The sequence below is a fragment of the Trachurus trachurus genome, assembly GCF_905171665.1.
Source record: "Trachurus trachurus genome assembly, chromosome: 3".
NCBI lineage: Eukaryota > Metazoa > Chordata > Actinopteri > Carangiformes > Carangidae > Trachurus > Trachurus trachurus.
In genome coordinates this window covers 6,033,063-6,050,287 of record NC_139893.1, presented here as the reverse complement: position 1 = coordinate 6,050,287, position 17,225 = coordinate 6,033,063, and the positions used below count along the sequence as shown (strand labels likewise).

At 39.6% G+C, this 17,225-nt stretch overlaps 1 protein-coding gene across 1 annotated transcript in view; it reads left to right on the top strand.

Annotated features, from left to right (window-relative positions):
• The window catches only part of LOC311007904 (F-box/LRR-repeat protein 3-like), a 354,496-nt gene extending 338,355 nt beyond the window's left edge, over positions 1 to 16,141 (top strand). Inside the window, exon 7 of the transcript XR_014596442.1 lies at positions 16,132 to 16,141. The gene's annotated coding sequence lies outside the window, so the exon portion shown is untranslated. The remainder of the gene's footprint in view (positions 1 to 16,131) is intronic.
• Positions 16,142 to 17,225: the final 1,084 nt, after the last annotated feature.

The window sequence follows — 17,225 nt, the reverse complement described above, 5'->3', positions numbered from 1 at the left end:
TAGGAGATGAGAGCATTACTACATCCTTACCTCTGTAAGCTCTTCATTTCTGCAGATTTAAAAAAAAGCATAGTGTCAAATCTCACAACAGACCGGCAGCTCCACTTTGTTCTAAAAGCATTAGTCTCTTAATCTCTTCTTTTGTGTGTGTATGTGTGTGTGTGTGTATGTGTATAGCAACAGGAGTGGTGCAACTAAGCCACAGCCACTCACAAGTTAAGATGGTGAATAAATCAAATCCGCTCAAGCAGCTTATAGATGTGGCAAGATTGCAGCAAATGCCATATCTGAAAAGAGTCCACTTTTTTTTTTCTTTTTCTTTTTTTACTTGTTTATCAAACATGATGTGTCCCATAAAGGATCCGGTTTCATCGAGTGATTGTGGAACAGGGGTTTGTTTGAACCAGCCCAGACAACTGCCATTGTTTACCGATCACAGGGCTATTTAGTTTGATGATAAATCTTTTCTGCATGCATGGTAAACAACAGGTGCTGCACTACAATCAACGGGAACGAACGAAAATGAATCCCATTTTGACGTTAATTGTGAAACTCATCTTAGCTGGAGTCGATCCATAAACACGCGGCTGTGTTGTTTCTTACCGTGCAGCAGTTGGTTAATAATGTTTGCGCCCGTTCTCTGTGCTCCACCAATAATTGCCAATAGGACTGTTGTTGGTCGGGAGCACCTTGAAATTGATTGTTTTAGTGACAAACTCTGATATGACTCTGTTTACATGTCACAGCGACACACAAGGACAATTACTTCTATTGGCCGCGCACATATGGAGTAGTTAGTCAGCCAATTTCAAGGGGGTGCCTCTGTCCTAGATCTTGAAGGATAATAGAGGCAGTAATTATGATGTGTTCATTTTAATGGAGTTTTATTGACAAGCATGCCACCACCACCCTCCAGTTGTAACAGTTTGCGAAAAACAGCTTCGCAACTCAATTAGATCTGACATTGTATTTGACTCGGTGACAGCACATACAGGTGGAAAACGGGGAGCAGAGGTACGCCGCAACGCTAAGCAAATCTGTTTGTTTAAAATGCATCACGACAGAGGTGAGTGTTGAACATAACTCCAAAACAAATAAAAAATTTCACTGTGTGCATACATTAAAAATAATTACTTGCTCTCACAACCTCAACAGAGACGAGGGAGAGCACAGGAAGTTGTTGAGGATCAGAGGTTTTGAAAGGAGAATTTCTTTTTTTTTCTCTCTCTTTTGTGCAAAGCGGTTCGATGATATTCATTATCTCACTTTGATTAATTCAGTGATGCACGGTTTTTTTTTTTTGGTTGTTGTTGTTGAAAACACATGAGAAGTGTGGCGGCCCTGCGGGGGTCACATTCTTGTCATATTCATTTATTTTCCTGCGTTGAGGAAACGCAACAGGAGTAACAGAACAAAGTCAACTGCCTTTTCATTTCTCTAAACCTCTGTTCCTGTTCTTCCTCATGCTCTCCATTAACCTCTATATGTACGGTATCATCACGTTGACACTTTCTTTTTTGCACTGAGCCTCACTCTGGACAGGATGTCTTTAACCTCCTTTTATATCACACTTTTACATTCTCTCATTTCTGTCCTTTTTCTTGTCCTTTTCTGTGTTTTTACATTCATTACTTTGGATTTCTACCTCTCGCTCCTTTCTCTCTGCTTCATTTTTTTTCTCCTATTCCTCCCTTGAGACTTTAAGGTCATGGTCAACCATTTATAACCATGTGCTTTAAATGCTGTTTAACCTTATCTCTGCATGCTTTATGGATGCTTCATGACTGATGGCAGAGAACCTCCGTACTCTACTCCAGGTGCTGCATCCAGACAACACTCTCCCTCTCCCTCCTTTACTGTCGCCGTCTCTCTCATTCTGTCTTTGGATGGTTCTTGTCGTACGCTGCTCTCATGCATCAAACACACCCATCCCCTCACACTCCTCCTCCCAATCCTAATATACAGGTAGAAGCGTTACAGCCAAGACGCTGACAAATAGGGATAGGGATGGCTGATCACATGATTCAGCTACAGCCCCCATCCTGTGTGCTCTCTGTCGAAGGACACTGACGTCATGGGTAGGACCGGAGCTGGTGCAATGACTGTGTCAATGTCACCTTATGTTCTGCTTAGCTGTTAGCATGGAGTGGTGCCGGGCGCCGCTGCTCCTGTCGTTATAGCGGCCTGGCAGCCCCGAGTGTAGCAAGGTGGAGGCAGCAGAGTGAGTGACAAGTCATCCTAAACTGCCACTTTAAAACCTGCTCTGCCTAATGATGTGTATCTAAGAGCAGCTAGTGTGTGTGTGTGTGTGCGCGCGCACATGTTGAGTGCTTGTGCACCATTACATCTGTGGGTGTCGTTTTTAATGTGTTTTCATTTAGTTTAGCAATAAAGACATTGTCCATTAACCTCCTAATATAAATTTAATCTATTTTAACCCTTTGGTAAAGGTCAAAACACAAGAATAATCTAATTAATGGCCAAATAATGTTGTTTAGCGCACAATTCTTCTTCCATTTCATGAGCATGCCATCCATTTATGTATTTAAAAAAAACAGCATTGTTTAGCCTAAAGGAGTTGTGTACATTTAAAGAAAAATAATCATGGCATCTCAAGATAGGACAGTCACAAAACTGACAAAAGACAAGAGTGGTGTTTCTTTGTGTCGGTTACCAAAATATCCCTGCAAAAAGTAAATAATAATTTCTGTGAGTGTTTGTCTTATGTTTTATTGTAATCCGCGGGCATATGTGTTCTCTAAGCTTTTAGCTGCACAGCACAATTCAAATGGTAGCGCAAAGTGTGCAGCCTAATTACACTTCATTGTCAGGGGCTCACTCCACATCAAAAAAGAAACCAATCTCTTCTCCTAGAAAGCACAGAGAGATGATGGGAGGTGTGTCACTCACTGCGTGTGTGTGTGTGAAAGCGAGAATTGGAAAGAAGTAGTGGCTCCACATGCACATGCACATGCACTGGTGTGTGTGTATGTGGTGGGAATACTAAATAACAGTAGGGAAAAGCCCTCCAGCCACTGTCAAAATTATCTTCTGTAGCAAGTCCCTGCAGCACCGCTCGGCTCTATCTGGAGCCTGTGGGTTGGACTCACAGTCACGGCTCTGCTTTGCAACTTGGACACAAACCATCAGTCTCAGTCTCAGCACAAACTTCCTGCGGCCTTACCTTATTGCAGACAGCATCAATACAAGATAAATAAGCAGATCAACAGGCATGAAGTCAAATTTAACAAATCAGTTATGGCAGCATGTACGGGCCCTTCTCTCTCTTGTCTCTTTCTATTTCTGCACTTCGCATACCCAGTTGCCAGGATACCACTTCTGTAATGCACGGCCCTAATTGTTTTGACTGAGTAACAAGCTGTTTAATAAAGGCACCTTGTACAATGTTTTGATTCAGGTCATGCGCAAGCTCAGTGGATTAATTTGAGGAGGTGGCAGTTGGTATAGTGGAGGGGCTGGTTGTGGTTTATATGTTCAAAACAGCCTCATGTAAACATGTACAACAATTATATTGGATGGCCATTTAAAGCGCAACATGGGGCGACAACAGTACCTGTAAAGTGTCAGTTTTTATCATATAAAGGAGCCACTTTGCCTCTTTGCTTTGCTGTAATATGGCTCTAAAACAAGAATGGCATCTCACCAAGTGGTAAGGTGTTGATATGTGAAAGTTACCACTGTTTTTTCAGCTGCTGTACTGTAAGCCGACAATGGCGATAAGCCAAAATCAGAATTATGCCCGTGTTAAGCTTTAATACCTCCATGGACCTTGGTGCTGCTGCTTTTTTTTTGTGGTATCTTCCACCTCAACCCATTTTCCAATTAACAATGGCAGCTCTCTCCAAAAAGCCCTGCTGCAAAAGGTTCACAACTACTGTGAGCCTCCAGGAGAGAAAAATCTATTCCTCTATATCCAGCACTTTGCACCAACATGTCAACAAAGAGGCAGCTGCCTCAGAGCTCACTATTAATTCGACAACCAGTATTCTTTAGTGTTTATTTTTAATCATGAATTTTACATTCTCTACATTCAATTAAGACCAATTTTGATTAGACGCGTGCGCCTTACTACGCAAGATGCATTGAAAAGCACAACATCATTAACCAGCCTACAAATCACACCTATTACCATTTCATTATAATTTCTAAGTCAATCAGATTTGACTTTTTCCATCCCAAGCACTGTGAGCTGTGCTGCAGCCCAGCGCCTGACTGGTTACTAGGGGAGGGTCCACATGACTCCGGTCCTATAGCTTCTCTCCACTGGGTCCCAATGTTTTCAAATTTAAGCAAATACTATGACATGACATTGTAAAACAAAGATCTGTTTTCACTTACTCAATTGAAATTAACTGAGATATTTTTCAACAGTGTATAAAACACATATTGCTTCATAATGTAATAGTATTTATCAACATATATTATGGAAATCTTATAGATGAAAGAAGCTAAATTCACTCTACTTTTAAATGTTGCAGATAATCTATCGATTTTATTCTAATGCAAAGAAAGTGTGTTCAAAATTCACACAGATCAAATGATTCAGAAAACACATGTAAATGTGATTGTGTCACAATAAGTGGCCATTACTTCCATATTATGTACCGTTTGTAGGTAAAAATGTCCGGATGAGAGAGGCACTCAGTTGCTCTTGTTTATGTTTAGGGTCATTTGGTGCAGAGGAGAATGCTCTTAGTGTTTCATCTGAGCTGCAACAACAACAAAAAAACCTTTAGATTATTTTCAAGTGCCGTTCTCTTGTGGTGAATGCATTAGCAATTGAATGAGCTAGTAGCTGCATCTACAGTATATTTAAAAAAAAAATGCTAATCACAACTTCTGTGTCATATAAGTACTTCCACTTTCAGTATAATTGTTACATAACAAGGTGAGAACATCAATAATTATTTCTATTCATGCACTGTACTGTCTCCCAAGCCAGCTCCCACAAAAACACATGTCTGCTCTGATGGAGACAATGAGGAACATGCAAAGAATAATTTCATTCACAAGTCTTTCTTTAACAAACAGACCTATGCCCTCCAGTTTTTCTAACAAATGGTGACATACACGGCCTCTCTTTGCCCATCCTCAGTTCTTTGCACAAGATGTTAGAAGCATTCACTGCTGGTGTGTCCATCCTGACCATATTTCTGCAGATTCGTCAGCTGCACAACCTGCCAACCTGCTGCTCTACCACATCCTAAGTGATTCTGATCTCATCACAAGAAGAAGTCATATAACTCATCGTCAAGTTCATGAAACCAGTTTGAGATGACGATAGGTGGAAGTAGCCGTTGGACGATGGTAAATTTTGGGCATACAGAGATACTATGCTCTTTGGGCAGCAACTATACTTTGGCATTCAAACCATGATTGATTGGTATTAAAGAGGCTGGAGTCTGCCACTACACCACCACCAGCCAGGACTCTAGACTCAAGTCAAGGTTGAGTCTGTGATTTCATTTTGTTTATGCCAAGTTCTGACCCAACCATCTGTTGCCTCAGCAGAAATCCAGATTCATCAAACCACATCAAGTATTTTTTTCCAGTTTTCAACTGCAACCTCAGGTTTCTGCTCTTGGAAACGGTCTTAGTCGTCTGCTTTTCATAGCTCACCCACCTCAGTGTTTGAAGTGTTCGGAGATGCTCCCCACATTTTGAAAAAAGTGGCCATGCGTGTTTCTATCAGCTCCAACCAGACATTCTCATTTGACCTCCCTCAGCAACAAAAGCCTTTCTGTCTGCAGAACTGCTGCTCACTGGATGTTTTTTCATATTTTGCTCGGCCGTGAGTGAAGATATTTGCACGTGAACTATCCCAGGAGATCCGCAGTTGTCTTAACATGATGCGCCAGATGGTTTGATACACGGAACCATCAGGGAGGCCTTCATTGGAAACTGGAAAAAGGCTGCCGCTTTCAAAAAATATTGGCAGGTGATTGGAGTGAACCATCTGTCGATCATACTGTATGATGTGGTAAGGATGGCACCAAAGAGGAAACACAATACAACAACAAGCTGCATTCTGAAGAGCTACGATAGCTGGTTAGCACTCTATTCAATGATTTTTAAAAAATTTTTTTTGCTATTTTTAAAGGGAAAATCAACGCATGAAAGGTCCTTTTACGGAAATTCAGACAGTCACTTGTCCACAGCTGTTTGTAGTTCCACTCTCATGGATGCTGATTGGTTTAAAACCAATGGATTAGATGGGTTACCAAGATAGAAAAATGGATTATTGCAAGGTTAACATACTCTGGTACCAACAATCCCATAGCATCATCACATTTTTACCCCATTTGTATGTCTGATATAAACATTAACTGAAGCTTCTGACCTTTATCTGCATGACTGTGTAAATTGTAATGCTGCACGACATGGCTGATTGGATATTTGCCTGAATAGCAGGTGTACAGGTGTTTCTAATGAAATGCGTGAACACAATGCAACACAATTTCCCCTCCTTTAACACAGACTACAGCTGAATCAACGTTACTTGTAACATGTCCCTTTTCTTTCTTCCTCAAATCAACATTCGAAACACTTTTTTTTTTCAAATTAAGAAGCTCATTTACATTTAATGTATCAGACATTGCAATTTATTTGGGCAAATAAATCCTCAATTGCTTGAGGAAATTACATCTGGCAGGGCATTTTTAAAAGTCATCTCAGCATCTTTCTTAAAGAAATTTCTTACAGTTCATGTTACAGAAAAGACTGAGCACCAATTGCTCTGTGACCACATACAATTGTTGTGTGGTGAAAATTGGTCCAATGTAGATTATGTAAAATATAACAGGCCTTTAGAAACATTACAGGTCTGTGTCAATAGCCACAGAATCAGATCAAAGACGATGCTGAATGCAATAAAGCACAATCCCTTCTTGCAGTCTAAAGGAAAATGAGTGTATGAATTAACCTGATATCAGCCACAATTTCAATCATTATGCAATTGAACCTATTTTATTATTACCCAGCGGCCAGTTTGGCCCACTGTCTCATAATGCTACATTAACCTTAGTTAAGTGCTTATCATTCAACCTATTACAATGCTGAACTAATGAACAACTATGAGGTCCTCATATCCTCGTATCTAATGCTACATGATCAAATCAGTAACAGAAAATATATAGAAATTAATTGCACAAGCCTTGGTATCTTTCTATTTACAAGTCATAATAGATCTCAACATTTCGTATTAAAGGTTAACAGTAATGTAAAGTGCAGCACAGTACAAAACAAGAAAATGCCTCATTCATTTACACTCTCAATAAGCCACAGTTCACAAATTCACTAACTGCAACTTCCACACGAGAACATTCATGAAAAAAGAAAAAGTTCCCCACAGCTTGATCAAGACCGTAAGTGTACACAACAACAGCAATGATGTCACCACCGCCCGTGAAACAGGAACTCAGTGGGAGCTGCCGGATGTGAGAGGATTTTCACCTTCAATTTTTTTTTTTTTTTTTTTTCCCCGGTTAAAATGTTTCACAGTTTATACTGTTGGTGTGTTTTACACCCCAAACACACACATACACACTAGCCAACTCTCATCTCTGTACAGTTATGAGCCACTCCAGCCTTATTAGTACATGCCCTTATTTGCCACTAATTCTATTGTCTGTTATGTCTAACAGTTAATTATCAGAAATATAAATAATTTATTCTATTCTTCAAATGAACAGCCAACAACCCAGAAGGCAAAAAAGTCACCATTTATCTATTATACTCCATCAGTAGTTAGACTTTTTTCCACACCAATAACAGAACACCGTATGATTTGTTTCGTTTAAATGAGAACACAAAGTCGTTCGTTAAAGATAATAGCTCTGAGTACTATGGGCGACCAAAACACACGCAAACACTGAATAGATTTGAAGTAAACCTATGTACGTTGTTGTACCGATGGAAAATTACCTCCTGTTTATAATTGTCAGTCAGTTTGAGCGCAGGGAGGTGAGAGTGAGAGCTGCATGCTAATGACCAGGATGTCTCTGCCGGGGCTCCATGGGGGATGCTAATGTGAACATCGAGCTTTCTTTAGAATGCAACTCAGACTCAAGTGGAGTGCACACAAACATGAACTTATACCTGATGAGGTGAGCGCTGTCATTCAGATGCATTCGAACCAATCAGCATGTGACAGGATTACTGACTTTGCCCTTGCAAAGTCAGGTCCTCTGTGTCTCAGGTATAGCTGTGGAAAACCACGCTATTTTTTTTCAGTTGCCATTGGACATCTCATAAGTATTCATTACACTCGCGCATAAAAGTTGTTTTCCTTCATACCAGCCATAGATTATATTGTCTTAAACCTTTTCACACTGCAGTTTGCATGACTTGAATGCCCACTGGATATTTCATTTAATAGATTCCTTTAAAGTCCAAAAGCGATGACATTTCCCCGAGTATGAGTTGCATTTCGAATCAGAAATATCACGCTTACTTATTAAACTATTTCTTGTTATTGAAACTATTTGCCCAAATATTCGGAACAAGGAATGCCATTTCCATGTTATCCATTTCACTTCTGCAAACCTCATTTAACATTAATCATCGCTGTAATTGAGGATGATGAACAACAGGGACATTATCAAGATGACTTTAGATGTTACGCAGACTGGTGCAGATTCTTGAAATGCTCAGCTATCAAAGTCAATGACAGACTGAGGATGAAACGTTTCTCAGGATCCTGTCTGTCTGATAAAATGTCTGGTAAATGTAGCTGGAGTCCACAAACACTTTTCCACCCACAGTGAGTCACATAATATGGACTGTGCGACTCCACCGAACACAGTTCTAACCGTATTCAAGTTTTATTTAATAATCAGTAGCTGATATAAAGATAAACATTAGTAAATTTAGACAAATTCCTTATGTGTCTTCTGTGGATCCAGTTAGATAAATGCTGTCCAAACATTGTAATCAAAGTCAGTGACATGAGAAGCAGAAAGGTAATAAATAAGAAATCTCCACTGATACAACTAAACCATTTCCGTGCTCGGAGTCAGCCACCAAGCCATTATCAAGGGAAGACATGAATGTCACCGTAGGACACATACTGATAATATGACACTGCACTTAAAAGAAAATCCAAGAAACTGATTAGCTGCTCTCTTGTGGAAAGGGTGGGCCACGTTAAAAATAATCAAGTGTACTTGTTATTATTCTATAGCACAAACTTGGCAAATCATGCAAGGACGTAATCATTGGACCAATTTCTGAATTTATAGTGTAATAAAAAACATAAATATTATAAAAAAAAACCATATCTCCATATTTTTGTTCTATAAGGGAGTGAACTTACTGTAACATTTACAGGACAAGAGATTATAGATGTGCTACTACTTCAGGACAGACTGGACGCTACGGCAACTCACTGTCTAAAAGTGACAAGATGGGTCGACCGGGCAAACCGACATGAGCTACTGTAGATAGTCAGCACGCTAACCTCGGAACGGAAGAAGAAAGAAATTGATAGAAATAGAAAAAGAGATATTTTGATGCTGAGAGTTTAATGTGTTGCTTGGTTCACTGTTTATTCTCTAACCCTTTTCAAAAGAAACTCTCAAAAGTCCCTGACACTCTCTTTGCTTCTCTGCTGAAAATAAACAACTTCAATTCATGCAGGCCACAGTCAGCATTAAAGGAGCTGTAATGTAAGACTGTAACCAAAACTGTTGCTGCAGTCAAATTCAAAACACTACAGCCAGTTGTTTCCCCTCCCCTCCCCTCGCCCCCAGACTCCAGGTTGCCAGACAGACAGCTACACGCTAACCTCTGCCCTTCTCCAGCTTTGTGGCTATGGTACCCTGAGACTCACACACACAGTCTCTACAGGCTCAAAGTAAAGATGACCATGCCTCTCTATAATAAGTAGGCTGCATTAGTGAGAGGGATGAAGCAACAGCACCGCTAGTACATCTATTATCACAGCAAAATATCTCCATGTTCACGTTTCTGTAGGTTGAACAGGTTGTTGATGAATATTTAGGTTTTTACTCTGTTTTACTGCTCAAAGACTCACAGTGAACAACTCAGGTGATCTGCAGGTTATTGTTTCACTTCACCACTCTGACGCTATGCCCCGTGTGTGTGTGTCTGTGTGTGCGCAGTGCTGGCACACACACACACACACACACACACACACACACACACACACACACACACACACACACACACACACACACACAGTAACCCTGCATCTACAAGAGCCTTAGTGCATATTCTTCATGCCGTAGATGAGCCAACATATGAGACTTTTGAGACCATATGAGACCATTTTAACCACATTTCCTCCCTCTTTTCTAACTTTGACTTTGTAATTCTTTCCTTTAGCTTTAGCTGCAGCTGCTGCAGCTCAAACAAACTATATGCTCACGACAGGACGCGGTGTAGGCTATCAGACGGTAGAGTAACAGGCTGCTTTTCTGCCATGTGATATCAAGGAAATATTGTTATATCCAAGAATGCATGGACAACGACTACATGCTTTACTGTCAAAAACCGCCATTTTATACCTCTACACATTTATGCATGACGTCAAATATGACCATAGCCGATAATCGAAATCGATCAACAGTTTTTTGGGACAGTTTATCGCAGTCTCAATTGGAGATTGTTTTATCCCCCAGCCGTAGCTGCAGCTCAGTGGTACAGTAGCTTAACTGGCAACCCAGAGGCCGAAATGCTACTGACACTGTGATTGGGAGAGAGCGGTGGGTGGCGCAACAGGCCAAAACACAACATCAAAACATGAACATGATTTGCAGGCTGCAAATAAAATTCTAAAATTTGAATATTCTGGCTGTACTGTTGTGGTCAGTTAGATTAGTAGGTCTATTTCAAATTAATATGATAGGCTAAGTGAGTGATTTATGATTAAATTGTTCCTCCTTTAATGTCTGTCAATTCAAATGAACAGATTAAATCCACTCTGGTCTTCAAACAGCTAAATGGCAACTCCCTCCTTTGATCTCTGTCCAAACAACGTTGGTTTGACAGAAAAAAAGAAGAAAAAAAGGCGCTCACCTTAAGTCCATCCACACAAACCGGAAACACAACCTGCCGCAGCTCCTCACAGTAACGCAGCTGTTCTCCCGTGTCGGAGGTCTTTCTCCCGTGGGCTCCACCAGTGGACAGGGCGAAGTAAAGTTTCCTTTCCCTCGGATGTTGGTCCGTCAGCAAAGTGATAATCCAACAGAGGAAGCGCCGGTAAAACCGCGGACTTTGACGCGCGCATCTGGCCGTGTTGGGCCGACAGGTGTCCGGCCGTCCTGCTCTCTCTCCTTCTCTTTCTCGTTGGGGCCGGACGCCATTTTTTTTCTTGCGTGGACCAAACGCCTCCTACCTGACGCCGCCGCCGCGTCGGTATACGGCCATCACATGCTTCAACGTCAAAAGTGAGTGTGAGGGGTAAGTCAGCAGAAAACACAAATATTTAGGGTTAGGGTTATTTATTTCAAACACTTCACTAAAGGCAAAACAAACAAACAAACAAAAACCCTTTATTAAAAAAATAAATAAAAAAAAACCCCACAGAAACACATTGGTTAAAAGTAGCTACAAAAAAAACAAAAAAAAATAAAAATAAACACTGCTTCGTTTTTATTTACGAAACGTCACTTCTTGTTTGAAAATTTGCATTTGTGGATGTGAAATTTGGCAACAAGCTACATTAGATTCTTGATAAAGAAATGTATTGTTGATTGTTGATTTATAAAGGCATTAATGTCTTTCTAGAGTTCATGCATGAATTCACAAGACCAAAATAAATGTGAGACAGTTTCATGGTGCACTTATGTAAAAGCGCTTTTGAGGGGTAAAACCCATGGAGCAACTTGAAATATGGTAATATACAGCTCAATTTCCTCCATGTCCTTATCATTTTCCATATGGTCATAGCAAAAATAATGCAACAACTTACACTGTACTGTATATATTGTTCATTAACTGTGGTTCTGTAATGCGGGGGCAGTTTGTCACAGTATCATTTTTTTAAATTCTGGGTCCAGGCAGACTCACCCAACATGGGGTCTTTCAAAACTGTCACAGCGATGGATAAGTGATATAGAAACGATGCTAAGTCGTCTATTGACTTTATTCTATTCTGTGAAAATCACTAGGGGGTGTTATACGTGTCAACCTTTGAAAGCGCTGAATTCCATGAAGCAAGTCTATTTTAGTTCAGAGTGTCTGGTAAGACAAAGGATAAAACTAAAGTTGTCACAGGTTCAAGAAAATGAATCACTAACCAACGCCGGCACAGAACCCGATAACACCAGTAATTCTTTTTAAAAGCAACGTTAATCCAATCGAGGCCTAGTTGGGCCAAGAGGCCATCTTTGCAGCAGAGCTCTTCTGCTTTTGGCTGATAGAGAGACAGAGAGAGACGGGGATTACTGCCATCCAAACACCTGGCCTCTCATCCAGAGAAGAGACGCTATAAATCAGCCAAGGTCCCCATTTACCCTGCTCTCTTGTTTTCATCTCTGTCATATACACCCGTCCAGTTTAGATTGGTGCACTGAGTTTGCTCTTGCATTGACCCCATTGAGTATGGACAAGAACGGAAGAGTGTGTGTTTGTGTGTTCACTCTTCTTCTGTTGTGGACCCACTACATGCCCAGACATTGTGCCAAATAAGAGAAGATTTACACTCCATAAAACACAGGAAACGACAAAAGACAAACTGGCAACCGAGTGACTGTGGGTTTGGGTCTTTAGGTAAGATCCATTAAATCTGCTTCAGTATTTAAAATACTAAAGCCGATTGGCAAATATTTTCAGGTGGATTGTCTCACAAACGAGATAAGTCTTGTGAGGTGGAAACGTATTAGTGGTACTTGACACAGCTTTAGAGTAAGCGGCAACGGTAGGCTAATGGTATTTTCATGTATTTTAGATTTAAATGGCAAATACCAAAAACCATAACAAAACAAACATAGCCTAACTGTTTTGTGTTTTTTTCACGTTTTTGAGTGAGATTCTCTGGGATCAGATTTTCAGTAGCCTATAATCTTCTTTATAAAAACAGTTCCCAACCTTGCAGGCCCTTCGGAGATAAATGCTTGCGGCAGATTTGAGTAGATTTTTCTTTCTTAAACTGTAATTTGAAAATACTGAAATATCCTACATTCACATGGAAACAGAAAAAATAGAATTTGATTGATGCAATTTGGTGTATATTGTTTTCTCTCCATTTTGTTTCTTGTTTTCCTGACTTATTATACCCACCCACATACATATGTTATACTATTTTTTTCATATGGAGACTGTGAATTTGTTTGTCCTATGCTTTGTAGTGAAACTTATCAATATGTGTTTTGCATTATATGATCAAAATGATTACAAAGGTGTTATTTGGCACCAACCTGAAGTTTTCCTGTGATTGGTTTTTAGGACCATCTGTGTAGAATATTTCTGGATTATTGCTCTAAAGCATCTGTTGTGTCTCTGATTCAAGTGGCAGAAAAGTTTCATAAAAGGCACCAAAGACTTTTCAACCCATCTTCACCTGAATCAGACCTTGAGTTTTAATCAATAGACAGATGCTTTACCGTTGATTGTGAGGCTTTACTAATCCAAAACCCCCTCTCAATATAGACAAAACCACATTTTCTGTTAGAATGTTACAGCCCTTTTCAAGGATATTACTCTGAATATAGGAAAGTGTGAAGCAGAAGAGGAGGTATAATGAATACAGCCTGGTACTGATGGAGAATAACCCTGGACTTGTGGCCAGAGACTCAGATGGACTGACTCACTCTAATGGGAAGTGCCCTTTAATGAGAAGTGATAGTGATTGTAGGTGGTAGTATTAAGAAAAGGCAAAGGAGGATTGAAAAGTCAAGGGTCGCACTTGCGCTCACCTCCTTGGGCTTTGTTCTCCATTACCACCGTGGTATACAGTCGTCGTGGCGCTGCTTGCATTATGCTCCCAACATCAAAGAGGAAACTCATTTTCTGCCTCTTTAGCGGAAGACCTGGGGAAACAGAGATGCTGGGGTGGGAGTGTGAGGGAATGGTGCTGTCGAAGGATAATGTGTGTTTTCAGTTGCTAAGGAACTGTCTGGCAGACCATCAGAATAGACGGATGCAGAGAGAAAGATCAACAGAATTACAAAAAAAAAAAAAAGACTTTTTGAATTTTTGCATAGCCAAGGATTCTTGATTCTTCAAGTATGAGTTTATCTCAGTATTAACATTATGTTATAATGATCATTAACATTGTTAAAATCAAATTCTTCAAGTTCTCCAGCAATTGTGTTGACTTTTTAACTATCAAGTGTGATCGATTATGTTGATTAGATGTTGTTGCCATCATCATGTAATGAGGAATCAGAGGGAAAAGCACTGGAAAACGCAGGTGAATATGTTTTTCTAAGCGGATGGAATTATGAAATGTTCCAGTTAGAGAAAAGGATTTGTGTTGACAACAATTACAGTGTTTTTCCTGTTCTGTAAAATCGCCTTTTCTGTTTCTATTGCCACTCTGAACTGTTGCTAGTGTGATAACATGTAACAATTCAAGGTGCACTACTACAGAGGTCCCATAAAAATCTCAGTAGATTGTTTCATTTAAAAAAAGAAGAAGAAATCAGCCACTCTGAATCACTGCTTCATGTTTTGTTGCTGTGTTGGTGTTCAGATTTACTTCAACTTTGTTGTGGCTCAAACCTTTAGGACTTTTAGGTTTTGCAGTTTTGAAACATTAAGGAGCCTCCGATCCTACAGTCTCATTTTCTCTTCTGTGATTTTTATTCTTTTCTGGTACAACTTAGCCTAATAGGTTTCCTAATTAATTCCAACTTATCCTCAATACTCACCCTCAACTTTATTGTAAAAGCAGCTTGTGAAATATGAGATACTTATCTATAAAAGCATATATCTTCTTTGGCTATTCACCCTGACTTCGTCTTTAAAAAGTTTTATGGGGTTCTTCTGACAACATGGCACCACTTTTATTCTTAGAAAGAGCAGTAAGAATATCAGCACTGATTACAGACAAACTTCTATTATTCTGAATAACTTTCCTCGTATTATAAAGATCTTCATTCTTCAGTTTGGTAAAGATGAGAAAGCTGCTTGCCACAGCTGGCATGCATGAATGCACTAAGGACACCAGAGCAATTAGAAGCAGGAGATATGCTCAACAAATGTGTTACCCTGGCAAAAGCATAAACACTGTCTGCAGCCAACAAGACCACACAGTGTAACTGCTCTACCTTGACCTCGGCAGTCACAGTCGCTCTCTGGCTTTAGGAGTGAAGTCAAGACCAGAAAATATTAATGGGAGAATATCAACAGGGGAAGACGATGATTAGAGACACAGTGTGTTATTGCATGGTATTTTACTGGTGAGACAAAGCAGCCTCTGGTTAAACTCAGCTTTTTGAGATCAGCACCATGGAGAGTTCTCCAGTCCACACAGTCTAAACCAACTTCCTTCGCTAAGATCCATATCTTCCTATTCACTCTTTAAAAAGCAGCTAACTTTTCTTGAATTTCCCGCTCTCTCCATATCCCACATCCTTACTCTGTCTTTTTTATGATTTCAATCTATGAGTCTTGTGTACCTTATTTCCATTGTCTCTATTTGTTACTGATCTCCTAATTTTTGCTCATATAACGTTGATTATGTATGCACTTTATCTCCTTTTTTCCTCCATGTTCATTTGTTAGCCATATAAATTTGTTTTGTCGTAATTAGTGACAGGGGTGGAAGCCAATCAGCTTTGTTCCCTCCTTGCACCATTGAATATAAATGTGTGCTAAATAAATAAACCTAAACCAACTCTTCAACTGTAAAGTCAACAGAGGCAATAACAGAATCTGACTAAAATTTAACAAATGGCCGGAGTGAATCACACACTTGTGACGCAGGTGAAGCCCTCGTATCCATCAACTCTCCTCTGATTCATTGTCTAAGTTACTTAAGTGTATTTAGTGTCTGTGGCGGTGAACACTTGCTTCTTTTTTGGTTTTTTGTCTTTCTGTTTTTTATAAGCTTGGAGCGACATCAGAGGAGGTGTGTGTTTTGAAGGTTGTTTCGTCTCTAATCCAGCAAAACATTTGATTTATTCCCCCTGCTTCACGTTGCAGCAGATTGAGGCTAAATAATATTATTATTATTAATAATAATAATAATAATAATAATAATCAAGGCAGAAGTTACAGCATGATTGATTTTCAGCTATTGATATACAGACCGTGCTCTTTCTCTTGTCTCTCTTTGTTGCCTACTGTTTCCATGTGGGTCCCTAATAAGACTCCCAAAAATATCACGCTGCGATTTCATGCCTCCTTCTTCCTTGTGTCCTAGCAGAAGACTACAATTACATGCAGTGTCCATAAATTACTGTGTTTACTCATGCTTTTAGCTTGACCTTCACCACAGGCCTTACAGAACAGGGAATGGAAGAGAATGGAGACTAGAAGAAAAAAGACGACAGTGGAAAAATATTTATTTTATGCTTCATTGGTGATCATATAACTCTTAGGTATCAAAGGAGAAACAGTACAATAACATAAACCTTCATATTCAGTTCTTTAGACATTTAGTTCCTGAATTATATTCATATTAAACATTCAAAAACACACAGGATTCAAATTAACTTTTAATATTATTATTTTTGAGGTTAGAAGTTCAACATTAAATTAATGAGGTTCTAGAAATATGTAATACAATCTTTTTTAGTTTTCCTATTTTGTGAAAGAGAAAATTGAAGAAAGATTCAGGACAAACACAATGAGACATGGCAAAAGATATAAGTAAACTGAAAATGACATTAAAGGCATGCAGACAGTTGACAGTTGAGTCGTCAATTGGTTTCAGAAATACAGTTGGTTAGTCATTCTTCGGCAGATTGCTCCTTCTAAAGTCGCAATACACCTGTTTTCTGGGGGTGAAAAGGGTAAATGAAATACAAAATGCTGTTACTTTTGAATAGGAGCCCGGTTACACAACAGTAAAAATGTAAATCCTCTGAGCAACAAGCTCGACGAAGCCATCTGTTAAAGCACTTGGATGCTGACATAAAAACCAGTGGCAGAAGACCTCTGACACTTTCCTCTCTTCTACAAATACCAGAACACCACTGTGTATCGCTGACATTTGGAGGGCTTTATTTTTATCTCTGGAAAAAAAAAAAAAAAAAAATAGACCGCTCATTTCAGCACAACAATCTGTCCTTTGG